This window comes from Canis lupus, chromosome 26, assembly GCF_048164855.1.
Source record: "Canis lupus baileyi chromosome 26, mCanLup2.hap1, whole genome shotgun sequence".
In the NCBI taxonomy this organism is placed as follows: Eukaryota; Metazoa; Chordata; class Mammalia; order Carnivora; family Canidae; genus Canis; species Canis lupus.
Window position 1 is genome coordinate 28994479 of NC_132863.1, and position 16682 is coordinate 29011160.

A 16682-nucleotide genomic window follows, 5' to 3' on the forward strand; every position below is an offset into this window, starting at 1 on the left:
GAAGTCCTGGAGGAGTCAGGGGTGTCCTGAGCACTGGAGGTGGGGTTCCTCTGGGGATTTCCAGGAGATGATTCTGAGTAGGGGTGGGCATGGCATGGACAGGGTTCTCCTATTCTTTGGAGAACTGTGGGGCCAAAGTAGGCAAAGGCCAGGTTCTCGTCTTTCAGATATGGTCCACACAGGAACTCTTGAAAAGGTGAGGGAGAAGGTGATTGTCCATTCCTTGCATGGAAATTGAAATCACCTTGATTAGGGCTGAAGTCAAAGCCAGGTGATCAGGCCTACCTTTGTGAGTTCAGTACATTGATGGCCTTGGTCAAACAGGAGGCATTCTTGGGGCTGAAGCGTCTACTCTGCCCACCAGTTCCGGCAGGGGCCCTTATTTCTGCCTTGCCCCTTTCCTGAATTCTTACGCAGTGGCCTGATATCTCCTACTCTCTCTTGAAGGTCCCTCCCACCACCCTCTGGGCCAGTGTCTCCAACCGTGGCCCTAGACCCCTTGTGAAAAATGAACACATTTTCACCAGCTTGGCCAAAATCCTTTTGCAGTGAGGTTTTGGTTATTGACTTGACATTTATAGATGTCTTTTCTTTCACCCTGACCAGCCCCTCATTGCCAGGCAGCTTCCTGCCAGCTTCGGTAGCACCGTGCACCACGTTCCCTTCCCCTTTATTCTGTTTCTTACAGTATTCTTAATTTACTTCCTGCCTTGCACCTCAGTCTTGTGGCATCTCTGCTGCCATTTGATCCATGATCTGTAGGAGGGGCAGCGATGGAATGTTGGGGAAGAAAGGAGGAGGTGACATTGCCATGGTTGCTGAAATGGCCAAGGAGAGGAGTGGGGCTATAGAGGTGTGATCACTGATTGTAGCTTGGCCAGTGTCATCAAAATGTCTTTCCCGGTAAGCCCAACTAATCAGGTTGCAGAGGTGTCAGTCATCTGCTGCGTGACACCTCGTACAATGATGGGATGTGTATATCAGGGAGGTAGGTACTTGCTGCAGCACCTGGCACACGGTCTGCACTCAAAGCACAGTTCTTCTCAGTCAATAACTCGTTGACTTTCAGATTGTAAATGATCCTCACCCCTGGCCCAACCTCTTCAGTCTGCCTTCCCCTGCCCTCTGCCACCCTCGCCCCATCTGAGCCTCAGTGCTAGCATTGAAATCCCACTCTCTGGGGTACCTGCGGGGCCCTCCTCACTGCCCACGGTCTGCCTATCCATCCTCAACCCACGCGCCACTCTCCATGAGCAACATCGGCCCCCTCCATGCTACTGCTGAAGGTTCCTGAATGTGCTCTCCTTTTTCTGGCCTACATGCTTGGAATGCAGTTCCCATTTCAGAGGCTGGCCTGACTCAGCGTGTGTCACTTCTTTCAGGAAGCTTTTCTTGGCTAAACCTCCAGCCAGACTGGACTCTCTGCCCTTCCTTTCATTCATACCAAGTGTCAATTATGTGCAGCACAATCCTAGGAACTGGTCAACAAAAGAAGGCAAAAGAGCAAACCCCTGCCTTCATGGTACTTAACATTTTAGAGGACAGAGACAGACCATAAATAAAGCACTATAACGTGTATTATGCCAGAGAAGGGCTAAGGGAAAAAATAATGAAGCAGAGAAATGAGACAGGAAGTCTGGGGCAAGAGGGGGAGTGGCGGGATCCCTGGGTGGCGCAGCGGTTTGGCGCCTGCCTTTGGCCCAGGGCGCGGTCCTGGAGACCCGGGATTGAATCCCACGTCGGGCTCCTGGTGCATGGAGCCTGCTTCTCCCTCTGCCTGTGTCTTTGCCTCTCTCTCTCTCTCTCTGTGACTATCATAAACAAATAAAAATTAAAAAAATAAAATCTTAAAGAGGGGGAGTGGCATTTGAAACTGAGTGGACAGGGAAGGCCTCACCTGGCAGGTGTGATTGGAGTCAAGGGAGGGCCTCTCACCTCTGGGCTTTCATGGCAGCCTGTGCTGCCTCCATTACAGTGTGGATGGGATGGTGGGAAGCTTTCCTCTGGGGTACCAGGCCCAGGGAATTGGGACAAGAGGCTGATGAGGCCACTGCCTTGCTGTACCTGATTACAAATGGCTGCTGTGTGGGGAGGGTGGTGGCCCAATCAGGTTGGGATTGGCTGGTCAGACTGGGCTGTGTGTCTTGAGGGCAGGCTTTGTATCTGCCAACTCTGCAGCCCCCTCGGCCCCCCTAACCACAGCTCAGTGAATTAGGGAAGCACAGCCACCTGAGGGCAGCCCTAACCTGTGACCCTGCTCTAGGGCTAAGACCAGGTTTTTGTCTTGGGGAGTTGTGAATATGTTAGGAGCTGGAGTAATTGGTTGCAGAACAGAAACAGGAAGAGACAGAGGGATTCAATCCCTGTTACCACAGGATCCCAAGGTACAGAGAGCACTGAGCTCCCATTGCAGATGAGGGACCATTTCTAGAACCTTTCTAGGGGGAGGATGATATTCCAATTTCCAAACCACATTTGTGTTCCACAAGGCCTGAGGTCTGGTTCCCCCTGAATTTTTGGGAGGCATGGCCAAGTAACCAAAACTCCTGTCGTCCTCCTTTTTTTTTTTTTTTTCATTAGCTTACATTTACCACCACTGTGCCATTACTAGAGGGAGCCAAATGAGCCTCTGCCCCTAACAGCTTGAAGGATACAGTGACAGACCCATGTAAGGAGCTCTGTCAGTATTCAAGGTTGAGGACGGAGACCAGTGATGGTCTTGACAATGTGTACCAGGAATAGCTCACAGAGGCCTCTCCGTCCCCTTAACTACAACTGCCATGTCACCAGGATACCTAACTACACCTGCCCTGGAAAGCAGCCTAGTGAAATCATTTAGAACCTATTGCATGTTCATGGTGTCCCTTAATCACTGTGGGGCATTGAGCATGTTCTTTTGCCTCCTTGAGCCTCAGTTTCTGGCTCTGTAATTTGACCATCAGCACCTATCCCCAACAGTAAGGATGAAATAGGGTGATGCATGTTAAATGCTTAACACAATACCTGCCTCATACTGTGTGCTCAATAAATGTCAGCCGTTTTTATTGGATGAGCACATCTAGCTTATTGATGGTTAACAAGAAAACAGATATGTCATTATGACAGACTCATCTGTTAATGTGACACCACCAACACTTTCTTCTCTGCTAACTTGCAGATATCCTAGTAGGACTGGTGTTAATCATCACCACAACTGATTGAACTTTGATTAAATGTCACGTACTGTACTAAGTAAGCCTATAGATATAATTACCTCATTCCATCTTCACAACAACCCAGTGAGGTAGATTTCATTATCTTCATTTTATAAATGAGGAAACCAAGGCTCAGAGAAACGAAGGGACCTGTCTTCTAATGAGCGGCTCAGCTGGTTTTCCATTGCCTGCTGTATTAAGTAGTGAAAAATGTTGCAGGCTGATTTCGTAAATAGCATGAGCATATCAGGTTGTCAGATGCTTGTTTGTGCTGGAAAACGAGAAATTTAGGGTATGTTACTATTCTATCCCATCTGTTTCACATTGCCCATTTCCCAGTCTTCTAAAATATTCCCCATCCGAATTGACAGTCTTTGGGATTGAACTTGCAAATCTGACATGTACAGAAACAATAGGCATGTTTCAGCCAACCCCAAAATATCAACTCTTGTTGATCTTTACTATTGCTGCTTTTTTTTTTATTAGAGACCTTACATTTACCACCACTGTGCCATTTCTGTAGGAGAACAGAGCGCCAGAAGAATGAAGTTTCACTTGTCCATTCAAAAAATTAATTGTCAGGCACTGTGCTAAGAATAGAGATACAGTGATGAAAAAGAAAGTTTCTGCCTTCAAGAGGATCACACACAAGTACATATGATAGTAAGTTTTATTAATCCACACCCTACATGTCTATGAACAGTCACCATGTGCTGAGTCTTGCTGTAAGCTGGGCATACAGCTTCGACCAAAGCAGAGGAGGGTATCATGGAGCTTATGGTCTAGAATAGCACCATCCAATAGAAACATAATGCCACCCACAAAGGTAATTTAAAGTTTTCCTAGTAGCCACTTAAATAAAAAGAGGATGACATTTTAATAATATATTTTATTTAACCCACTATATCAGAAAATATTGTCATTTCAATATGTAACCAAAATTACTGATGAGATATTTTACACTTTTCCCCCAACTAAGTCTTTGAAATCTGGTGTATATCTTATGCTTAGAGTACATCTAGGTTTAGATGAAGCACATTTCGAATGTTCAATAACCACATATGGCAGGTGGCTACCTTACTGGAGAGCAAAGATCCAGGTGGTGAGGGGTTCAAGGCTAATTCCATGCAAGAAGAGTGTTCTGAGGCCAACTCCTTAACAGGAAGGCTGCTGCATTTTGAAGAATCTTAAAGAAGCTGCTCTCACCTAGGTCCCCCGTTCTCTTGTATCTTTCCTGGGGATCCTACATCCTGGCAGAGTAAGGCCGAGTATATATTAAGTATGCCTAGTGGAGTCCTCGCATCATAATCCAGAGCCTTCCATAGTGCTTCTCTAGCACAAGCCCCACCTCCTGGGTTAAGCTGAGTGTGTCCAGAGGTTGTTCATACTTACTACTTGTTTACTGAGCACCTACTAAGCATCAGCTTCTGCATTAAGCAATGGGAACACACACCAGTAAACATAGGCAGTTGTAAGCTCACAGCCCTGTCGTGATAAATGAGTAACCCACAAAAGAAGAAATCATCACAGACTATAACAAATGAGGACAAATGAAAGTTGCTATGGAACTAAATGGGGACACCTGAGATCTTGGGAGGCATTCAGAGAAGGTCTCCCCAAGCAAGTGAAGTTAACTGAGCAACAGAGGAGTTGTTCATGTGCACAAGCGGTGTGGGGGACCTAGCGGGGAGCTGGAGGAGGGCCAGCATGGATGGTATGCAGCGCTGAGGACCAAGCGTGGAGTGAGTGTAAGAGTGCTAGCTTCATGCCACATGCACCTAGTTCAACCTATTGGGGTGACTTGGGTGACAAGAGTCACCCTCTCTGGGCCTCGTTATCTCACTTAAAGGGATGTAGTGAAGACTTATGAATACACCTGATACACCAGATACCCTGATTCATTATTAAACTATTGACCTCCGCTCTTATTCATTGATGGTTCTTCTGCACCATATCAAGAGGATGGTCAAGTTTTGTATTTGTTTCCTTGTCTTAGGGACATTGGGGCTGAATGCTCCAAAGTAGTTTTTAGAGTAGTAGAGACAGACACTTCCCTTTATTTTCCCCCTTACTTTATTTTTACTAGAAGATTTGAATGACACAAGTAACAGACTTGAGTTTTAAAAATAAATCTTTTCTTTTGGAATAATTTTAGAGTTATGGAAAAGTAAAAAACCTAATACAGAGACTTCCTGTATGCCCTTCACCCCACTGCCCCTAAGAAGCACATGGCTATTATGTAGCTGGAGTATATTTGACACAATAAAGAAATTAATATTGGCACATTACCATTAACTGAACTCGAGACTCAGTTTGGATTTCACCAACTTCCCCTGTAACACCCATTTTATGTGCCAGGATCCAATCCAGAACACCATGTTACATTTTGTCATGGTGTATCCTCATCTCCTCCAAGCTGGAACAGATTCTCAGGTCTTTCCTTGTTTTTCTAGACCTTGACAGTTCTGGAGAATGTTAGTATTTTGTAGAGTATCCCTCAATTTGCATTTCTTTGCTGTTTTCTCATGACTAGAATGGGGTTATGGGTTTGGGTAAAGAATATCAGAGATGAAGTTCCCCTCTCATCACATGTCAGGGGCACATGATATCAACATGAGTTATCACTAGTGATGTTAACCTTGATCATTTGCTAAGGAGCGACTGCCAGACTTCATTGTAAAGGTACTGTTTCTCCTTTTTCAGATCCTGGTGTTTGGAATATAAACTTGATTTTTTTAAAGATTTTATTTATTTATTCATAGACACAGAGAGAGAGGGGCAGAGACACAGACAGAGGGAGAAACAGGCTCCACGCAGGGAGCCCAATGTGGGACTCGATCCTGGGTCTCCAGGATCACACCCCAGGCTGCAGGCGGCACCAAACCGCTGCGCCACCGGGGCTGCCCCTAAACTTGATTTTAATACATATTTTAGGAAACATGTTTAGAAATCTTTGCCCAAAGGTGAGAGAGTATATATTTTCCTCAAGCACATTTGGAGCATTTCTAAATATTGACCATGTTGTATGCTGCAGAGCAAATTTCACATACCAATGCATCAGTATCATATGGACTACAATATGTAAAGACATAAAACTAAAACAAGCTTTTGAGAATACTCAGACTTGAATGAAATGAAAATGCTATATATCAAAACTTGTGGAATGCAGCTAAAATAGTACACAAGGAGTTTATAATCTCGAATAATTTCTTTGGGATTTTCTACCAGTAAGGGAGCATGTGATCCATCACACAGGAGACTCACCTGTTTTGACTCTTGTAGACAGGAATTAAGAGGGTTCAGAACTCCCCAGTGTTCTGGTCTTTGGCACTCCTTCAGAGCTGTGAGGGAACCAACTTTATTAGGGAGGTGGTTAAGGGTCAGGATGGATTCTTTGAACTCCCTCGAAATGGGCTCACCAAGGGCCACTCTTCACCAAAGAAGGGTGTGCTAGGAAAACCTGTCCTCCTTTTCTTTCCATTTTCTATGGTATTGGCTCAGCCAAGCATCCCCAGCATCTCTGCTTCTCAACAATAAACTATGATGTGAATGGCTCCTGTGAATTGTACAGTGCACGACTATATGTGGTGGTCCTGCCTACGCTCGGTGGAAGATGGATGGGGACGTGCCCTGGGATAAACCCAGTATAAGTATCTCACCATATGCAAAAAACAAACAAACAAACAAAAACCAAACCAAACCAAAACAAAACAAAACGTGACTGAGTGTGAAATCAGAAGTCCACATACAGAGAGAGGCAGAGATGCAAGACAGGGAATTTGGTGGAATCCCAGTCCCTGGTGTTTGTTGTGTTGGCCCAGCTTGACCTCTGCCCTCCCCCTCAGCTGATTCTGTAAGTTTCCCAAAAATTATTTCTTTTGGAAGCATACGTCAGGTTTCTGTCACCAATGCATCCTGGAGAAAAGTCCATTTTTTTCCTTAACTTGCCCCCAAAAGGCCAGTTATCAAGGTATTCCATGGAAGGCTTGCATGAGGCACTCTGGGCATTTTGCTTATCCAGGCTGACTTTCCCCTGTATGACACTTGCCCACCTAACCAGATTCCAGCAAATAGGCAGCATGTCAAGTTTTCAAAATAAACAAATTGTGATGGCTCTTGCTCACGGCTTTCAGACAACAGTCCAGCCTCAGTGGCTCACCCTTATTTGGCCGCAAAATTTATTTCCTGGTCTTAAAAATAAAAGAGGAGGCATACTCCCTCCAAGCAGGAAGGAGTATATGTATAATTTGGGCTTTTGACGAGAGGGGATGTTCTGGGGCACAAGCAGCTACTCCAGTGAGGCCCAGATTGGCAATTAAGATTGCCTTGAAAATGATGCTCTCAAGAGTGAGAAGAGGAGGAAGTGAGCCCAGGGACTTGGGGGGGCTACTAGGGGAGGAGGGCCAAGGCAGGCCTAATATGTGCAAGGCCTTGAGCAAATGTTTTTTGCATAGCTCCTGTCTATATAAGCAAGTTGCTTAAAGATATATCACAGGGGCACCTGGGTAGCTCAGTCAGTTAAGCGTCTGCCTTCAGCTCAGGTCATGATCCCCAGGTCCTGGGATTGAGCCCTGTATCGGGCTCCCTGCTCAGGGGAAGCCTGCTTCTCCCTCTGCCTCTACCTGCCACTCCCCCTGCTTGTACTCTCTCTCTGTCAAATAAATAAAATCTTAAGAAAAGATATTTTATAAAATCCATGGGCCCACGTGGAATATAGTGATTCATTGGTGGTGATTTAGAATAATGGGTAGGGAGGAGGTGTTGGGACTGTATTTATTGTCCTATCAGGGCACATGAAGATTCTTGGTAGTATCCAGGCACCATCTCTTCCAGTTCAAGTCCAAGAACCATCCCTTCCTATTTCTTTTTTACGGTAAAATGTGCCATTATTGCTTAATTTCATATTTCCCACTGCCAGAAAAGGTATGCTATTTGAAACCTGTTAGCACTGAAGCAATATGACCTAACTTTGTAGTCTTCTAATACATTTATTTAATGCTTGGTATATTATTACCCATGACACTACATCATCCATGAGTGGTGGTCTCCATCTACTGGCTTCCAAGGACTCAGAGATTTTTACTGTGCCTCATTGATGAGAACTATAAATACAAATCTTACCTGGAATCTGTAGGAAAATGTGAATGATAATTTATTTTCTGGTCATGTTAAATTTACCTTTTGGAATATTGTTTCATAAACATGAATGACACATATTCCAGTCATGTCTTGAGCTCCTTAAGCAATAGTCACTGTGTTCCTACAATGTGATTGCTTTCAGTGCGGACACACTCCCCTTCTACCACCAGCAGCAGGGAGCACAGGGAAGGGGTCTGCAAGAAGAGCAATCCCATTCATACAAGCTACATCTACCCTTGTCTACATGGCTTAAAGCGATGAGAGCACATACCATCACGTCCATCACAGGCAAGAAAGTACATTAATGGGAACACCATACTGCTATTGCAGAGCAAAAATTCAAGAGTTATCAGAGGAGAAGGGCACAGCAACTCGTGCCAAAGGGGGTGAGGTGACCACCCTGGGGGCCAGCTGAGGAAGGGACTGCAGAGTACACAGAGTACAGGATCCCTACTGCCACCTGCCCTATAGTCCTGGCTGCAGTAGGTCAGGGCAGTATCATGATCTGAACACAGAGGTGTGAACCTACATTTGGGCCCACATCATGCAACTCAAGCCCAAGCATCTACAGTGCACTGTTGGTAGCTCAGAGTCCTAAATTCACCGTGGCTTCAGTGTGAGTGAAAATCACCAAAATCAGCATGCCAACACTATTTTGGCAGCCTAATCTCATACAAGCTGGTGAAAGAAATTCTGCACCAGCCAGCAAGAGTGAGTTCCTTGCCAGGCTGTCCTCCTGGAACCAGAACTGGTCATGAGACTCCAGAATGATTCCATATATGTAAGTCCTGGAGCTCTTCAAGGTGTCTGGTCAACCTTACAAACAAGTGATTGGGGGTGGGGGGAGGCACGGTGGTAAGACAGAAGCTGAAGGGCTCTTCAAAGAGAAGAAATAAAGAATGAGATGCATAGGGAATGGACTTGGACTGGGGGTGCATCACCCTGCCTGGATGGCACTTTTGGCTCTGGCTAGTCTCATCCACTGGAGTGAGGTTTATAAAACTTCAAGGTTGAAATTTCCAGCTAACAGGCTCCATATGGGGCCTGGTCTGATTTGAGGCACCATACCAAGGTCACAGTGTTGACCTTGGAGGGACACTTGGAAAAGTTTAAGGAATATTGATCTTATTTAGTGCACTTTAGTGCAGCACTCCTCGAGGCAGATAGTCTGGGGCAGGGAACCTCTTACCTAGGTCTAATGATGGCAGTACCACTGGCCACTGGATATTACTCATTAAAACTTAACAGTAGAGCAAGAAAGTGGCTAGATGCAAGAAAGTGGTTAGATGCCAAGCCAATGAATTTTCCATCCACCACCCCCACATCCACCTAACAAATGTTTACTGAGTACCTACACTGTGCCAGTACCATATTAAGTTCAAGAGAAATAGAAGTAGGTCTTCCCAACCATTATCTACCCCAAACTAGTTCTGTATATTTTGAAAAAGAAGGAAAAGAAAAAAAAAATTGGCTACAGATGACATACCTCTCCTACCTCTTTTAACAACTTTTCTCAATTATGGCTCTTGAAAGTGTTTTAATTACTATGAATGCATACAATATACCCCAAAACTTAGTGGTTTAAAACAATAAAAATACTAATTTTGCTCATAATCTGCTCTTTTGGCTGGGCTCAAAATGAGTATGTTGTCTCTGCTCTGCTTGGTATCAGGTAGGTTGGCATGAAGTCTGGGGACTGGAATCATCTGAAGGCTTCCTTGCTCACCTATCTGGCCACTTAATGTTGCCAGCTGAAACATTAGCTCATGCTCTCTGAGGGAAAACCTCCGCATGGTCTCTTCATATGGCCTGGGCTTCCTCCCAACATGGTGACTGGGTTCCAGGATGAATATTGCAAAAGGCGGTAAGCTAAGTGGAAGCTGTATCCTCTTTATGACCTAGTCCCAGAAGCTACATAGTATTCCTTCTGCCACATTGGCCAGGACAGTCACAACCAGACTCAAGGGGAGGGAGCATGGATCCCCTTTGCCAGTGAGAAGAATGTTTGTTACATTGTAAGACCTGTAGGATGGGTTTTGTGTATATTTGTGTATATGTATATGTGTGTATGTGTATCTATCTATGTGATCAACTTTGGGGGGAAAAGTCTGCCAAAAAAGGTTAATATAATTCCAGTTTTCCTTTTTCGAATGCAATACCTTTTAATACACAGCAAATGGGTACATAATACAAGGTGATATTTTGACATAACAGTTTCAGATAAAGACACTCCCCAAATTTAATCTTCTCTTCTAGTTAGAAATTATGATGTGGAACATGTTTGAATTAGGCACTGTATTTGGAAAAACCATAAGGTTTCCCTCTGTATGGCATTTCATGTTTCCTCAGTCTGTTTCGTGTGGACACTTTCCTCACATGTTCAAGGTGTCATGTTTAGTCCTCTCCCTCCCTCGGGTGTGTGTGTGTGTGTGTGTGTGTGTGTGTGTGTGTGCAGGTTATAACTTTATCCTCATGCTAGTTTAAGAGAAGCCTTCAAAAATTTAAAAAAAATGGTAAAGTAAAAGGTGCAGAAATGTATTACCTTTAAAGAATGACTCTTGGGTCACCTGGTTGACTCAGTCAGTAGAGCCTCCAACTCTTGATCTCAGGATCATAAGTGCAAGCCCCACATTGGGTATGGAGCCTACTTAAAAAATAAAGAATGACTCTCTTGCATCTTTTCTCCACCAACTCCCACTGAATGTTAAATCTTATCTTCCTGACCAGTACAATAGTCCTTACACTTTGGATTTTATGTAAAAGCCATGCTCTTCACTTAAAATTATTTGTTGCTTATATAATCGTTGTTTGCTTTATTCCATAGATATATTTTTCTGTAAAAATACTTAGGTGTCTTGGGTTGGAATTGAACATGTTTTTTGTTTTGTTTTTCCATTAAAATTAATGGAAATATATTCTTTCATTTAACAGCTTTCACTTAGAGTCAGAATTTTTAGGAATGAATTGAAGTCACCAGGTGGGAGACAGACATATTTTCATTATCTTACCAGGAGCTTTCAGACAGCTTCCTAGTCCTGACCTTCCTAGTCCTTCCTAGTCTATCACTTTCCCAATTCCCATAATCTGTTCCAATTTGTCACCTTCATTATCAGCCCCTTACCAGTCTAAAGCATTATAGGTATTCAGTATTTATTATGTTAGAAATGAGTCTGGTTGAAAGTAACATATAAAGAAAAGAAAGTAAGTAACACATAACTCAACAAACTGTGTTCTAAATAAGATTGTCCCCCCTCTCATAAAACAGGAAGGCAGCTCAAGGTTTGTGCAGCTGCTTGAGTATGTCCTAAAGAACCAGGTTTGTCTTTCTGTTCCACTTTCCTTAGCACAGTCCTCCTCATGGTCTCAAGATGACTGTGGCACCTCCAGGTATTGTGCCTGAATTCCATAAATGAAGAAAGAGAATGGGAAGTAAAGGTCTCCAAAAGCTTCCTTTTTATTCCAGGAGGGAGGCTCTCCCTTAGGACTTCTGCCTGTATCTTATTGGCCAGAACTTCATTTGGTTGCTACTCCTAGTTGTAAGGGAGGTTGGAAACTATATACTTTGCTTTTTAGTCTCTAGTTCTGAAAGGCGAGGGATAAGTGGTTGGAATAGATACTGAGTGAACCTCTTATAGTGTTTGTCGCACTTTGTTTAACTGATACGCATGGCTTTGATCCACAAAGTGTCCTGGATATACAGCCCCATTCCTGTCCTGGAACATCCTTTTTTTTTTTTTTTTTAAGTTTTTAAAAATTTATTTATTCATTCATTCATGAGAGACACAGACTTAGGCAGAGGAAGAGGCAGGCTCCTTGCCGGGAGCCAGTTGGGGGCTTAATCCCAGGACCCCAGAATCAGGCCCCGAGCCGAAGGCAGACGCTCAACCACTGAGCCATTCAGGCGCTCCTGTTCTGGAACATTCTTGCCCCTTGTTCCCCTTCCCTCTAGCAACTCTCCTGGGGGTGGGGTGAGGTCTTGAGATACTCTTCTCTATCCTTTTTATGAGAAAATCAGTCTCGTCTACCTGAAGATAAGGAGTCAGCGTTTTCTCTGCTCTCTTCGGCTTTTTTCGGACAACTATACCTTCAGCACTACCCAACACCCTGACCCCGTCTTCTCTGAATATCAAGGACAGTCTGAAGGCCATGGCCTCCCTCCTCTTTTATGGCAAACCGGTATCTCCTGCTATTATTATTATTATTATTATTATTATTATTATTATTATTATTATTAATGTCTTCTCAGTTCCTTAACCAGAGGCTCTGAATTTGATCTCTGATTCATCTTTGTAATCTGCTCCTGGCCTCGAATCGAGTATTTCTTATAGTTGATACGACGCCCAGGTAATCATAGGGTGGTTAAGTAAAGGGCAACATTTCAAAGAAAAGGGTGCTCTGTAATGGTGGGAATGTGAGAAACTCCCAGAACCTGGAGCCAGAATCTTGCCGAGGAGCCCTTGACTCCGTCCGCAGGGAAACACGCGGAGTCCGGGTTGATCCACAGGCACACAGGTGCAACACCCCCGGGCTGTATGGAGACGAGGCAGGCGCATCCCGCGCTTCGCCCCTCCCACTCCACTTGATCCGGAAAGGAAGGAGGGACTATGCCCCGCGCGGCCACCTGGGAAAGCTGCGCACGCGCAGCTTCCGGCGCCGTATCTCGGGAGTTATTTGACGCCGCGGCTTCGGACCCGCAGAAGTCTCTGATCAGGCGCGACGCGCACGCGCCGTGGTCCCCTCGGTTCCGGGAGTTATTTGACGCTGCCGCCCCTGGCAGTCGGAAGTTGCCGGAGCAGAGCCCAGCCGGCCGGCCCGACCGGCCTTCGTCGTCCCCGGGCGCCCTCGGAGAGTCGCTGACGGGTGGCCGGACCGACCGCCTGAGGACAGCCGGCCGGGGCAGCGAGAGCGCCGGCACTATGGCGCGGGTGGCGTGAGGCGGAAGGCCGAGCGCGGCCGGCGGCGGCGCCCGCCCCAGCGATGCGGGCCCCGCCCGTCGCCTCAGGTAAGCGGGCGGCCCTCCCCTCTCCTCCCCTCCGGGCGGTCCCGCAGCGGCCCAATCTGTGCGTCCGGCCCGGGCGCCGCAAGGGCCCTGCCTTCGGAGCGCGTCCCTGCCTTCGTCGGGGGGCCCCGCGGGGTCCGGCGGAGCCTGGCCCTGACTCCGCGGGGCGGGGGGCGGGGGGGTGTCGGCGGCTTCTGTCCGGGCGGGAGCGACCCGGTCTGACCCTTCGGAGCTACCCGGGCGGGGCGATGCGCCCTCCCGGCCCCCCGGGGGAGGGGGCGGGTCTGGAGCGGAGCTAGACAACTCCGGCGAGGAATTTGGTCCAGCAGAAGGGTTTGCTTGAGTTGCCGCCGCCCTGTGGGGACGCTGCTGCCCGCGGCACAGTGACAGTCGGACGAGGAGAGTAATAAGGACCCTAAGCAGCCAGCCTCGTTCAGCGCTCGCTGTGCGCCAGGCGTCGTGCCAGGCCCTTACGTCCACCACGTCTCACTTCACAGCAAGCCTGTAAGGTAGGATCGTTATCCCCATTTTATTGACGAGGCCGCCGAGGCTCCGAAGGGTTTCGTGGCTTACTTGCCCAAGGTCACGTAGCTGGTAATTTGGACCCAGGCGGCCTGACTCCGGGATTCAAGTTCTTAATGAGGTCAGCGGCGCTCCCAACTTTGCTGCACGTTAGTCGGGGGGGGGGGGGCAGCTTTTAAAGATTCCCGAAGCTTGGGTAGCACATCCAGACGGATTCAGTCCGAGTGTTTTGGGGGGGAAGTGGGGGCAGACAGACTCCGTGTCTCTTAGGGAGCCCCGTGCGGTTCCAGGGTGTAGCAAACTTTGGGAACTGCTGAGACCTCAGAAGACGTTTCAGCGTGTCTCCAGTTTAAATGTCTAGGGGAATCATCTGGGAGTCCGTTAACAATGCAGATGCCACTCGCCGAGATCGCTTGTCTTTGAGGTTTAGGCGTCAGTGACGACTCCACCTTGGGAAAGCCACTTGGGGATGGAAAGTAACTTTCCCGCAGGATTTCTGAGTTGCTGTGCCCCCTTACAGTGTATACGTCTCATGCAAAACTGTTAGTTCTCAGTTTTCCTGGATTCACGATACTCATGGGTCTAGTGTCTTGGACTTCTGGGTCATCTCTGCGTATGCTGTTTTTCTGCCTGTGCTGTCCTCCAGCTCTGTCCCCGTTCCACCCGTATGCATACACTTTTGCCCTTTCTCACACAGGTGCATAGAGCTTTTTCTTCAGTCTCTGGCTGCCTAACTCCCAACATGCCCTTCGGGATGCCTCTGTCTGTGACACCCCACCGCCTTGGGTCATTCTTCTATGCTCTTTAGCATTATCAGGATGGAATATGCCAGTTCTTCTTCTGTGTTGCATTTCGGTCTCCTCTACTAGATTATGAGTAACTCAAACTGTGTTTTCTTTATCTCTGTTCTTCCCAGTGTTTTGATAAAGACGCACACAGGTCTTACTGATTGGCATATTTGAGTCCCTTCTGTGTCATAGATTTCATGCTACAAACAGATTCTTCTCTATTTCCATTTTTGCAAAAGGCAGTTCTTAGCCTATAGAGTTTTTTTTCTTTTTGCTTAGAAATACTCTAGTTAGGTTCATTAATTTATCCATCCAGCAGTTGGACAGACACTGAATTCTTACATTGGCAGGGCACTATGTAGGATTATATGTAAATAACATTGGTTGATTTTTTTTTTTTTATATCTGATTTTATTGTAATCAGATAGGGTCAGTTCTGTGGTAGAAACCTTTAATTGCCCTTAGGCCTTTGCGTATGGTCCCCACCTCATTGTCCAAAATAGTGTTTAGTTGTCATTTACTAAATGTTACTGCCTTGTTGGTACTTAGTAAATGCTAGTAGATGGAATTGGCTGTTAGTTCATTCTGTTCACTAGGAGAGATGACATAGGTAGTATTTAAGGAAAATTAAAACTTTGATGTCAGAAGACTTGACAAACTTAATATAATTTATTGTACAGTGCCTGAACTGCTATTGTCCAAAATATTTACAGATTTTAAAGAAAGGCAGGCCAGTAATTCAGATTGTATTTGTTCTTAGCTGGTCTTCAAACCATGTAAAGTTTATAAAAGGGAATGAGTGAATATGTGTGTGAAGGTCATTATAAAGAGGTTTGGGGACAATGAAGGTTTTTTTTATAGCTGTTAAATATGGTGAAGTGTGGACTGAATAAAGATATAAATGTTTTATATAATGACATTCTTTATAGGATAAGGATTGTTACAGAAAGATTCTCTTGGTTCAACTTTGTACTATTCTGTCAATTTTTAGGCTAAGGCTAATAGAGAAACTGATGGGATAATTCTTGTTAAATTCAGATACTCAAGAAACTTGCCCTTGTTTCTCTCTAATCAAATATGGACAGAGTATCCAGTTCTGGCCTCAGCACATGGAAGAAACTAAATCTTCAAGCCTCAGGCTTTACCCTGTAGTTGATATCCTAAGTAAAGGTGAAAAATTCCACGTGCTCAGTTAAAGACCAAAAGTGACTCCAATCAAGATAGCCTGAGCCGTAGAAATGGATTCTGTTTAATTTGAGATACTCATCAGTGTTAGCAGATGTGTTCTCTGACATGTATAAAGACCTTTTGGATAGAATACATGACTTCCTTTGTTACAAGATGATTAAAGTTTTAGAGTTAAAGTACATGGAGTTTAATTCTAAGTTTTTAGAGGTGAAGAAAGTAGATAATTTTCCCAAGACTACATGGTTGGGTTCTAGCACATCAAGAACTAGAAAGCAGATTCCTTCCTGCACATACAGAATTTTCTTCCACCCCTATCCCCCATGTGAGAGGATGTCTTGTTTGTTATTTGTGTGTGTGTGTGTGTGTGTGTTTGTGTGTGTGTTTTGGGGTGGGGGAAGTGACAGAGTAGTCTGCTATGTTTGAGATACTCAATTAGATGTATAATGTGAATGCTTGGTGTGTGATAGGTACTTTGCTGTGTATATCAAGGATACCAGGATAAGGAAGACATAGCCTCTGTCCTCAAGGAGTCTATAGTCAGAGTGGAAATAAAAATAAAAATGTAGTATCTAAGGCAGCTCTGTTGAGTTGAATTTTCTGCAGTGATAGAGCTGTTCTATACCTGGACTGTCCAAGATGGTAGCCACTAGCCACATGTGACTACAGAGCACTGGAAATGTGACTAGTGTGTAAATGAGGAACTGAATTTGTAATTTAAATGTGATTACATGTGGATATGGCTATGAGTATGGTATTGGACAGAGCAGGTCTGAGGCATGAAAGATGGGAAGTGTGGTGGTGCTGGTTGGGGGCAGGCAGGGAATTCATAATACTCAAACTTTTTTTTTTTTT

At 45.4% G+C, this 16682-nt stretch overlaps 1 protein-coding gene across 7 annotated transcripts in view; it reads left to right on the plus strand.

Annotated features, from left to right (window-relative positions):
• The first annotated feature begins 13196 nt into the window (after positions 1-13196).
• RALGAPB (Ral GTPase activating protein non-catalytic subunit beta) overlaps positions 13197-16682 on the plus strand; it is an 83032-nt gene continuing 79546 nt past the window's right edge. For 4 of the 7 annotated variants that reach the window (XM_072801003.1, XM_072801008.1, XM_072801009.1 and 1 more), the window contains exon 1: positions 13197-13335. The gene's annotated coding sequence lies outside the window, so the exon portion shown is untranslated. Of the gene's footprint in view, positions 13336-13391; positions 13842-16682 lie in introns of those variants that run through there. The other 3 variants (XM_072801006.1, XM_072801007.1, XM_072801005.1) reach the window with 3 other exon arrangements.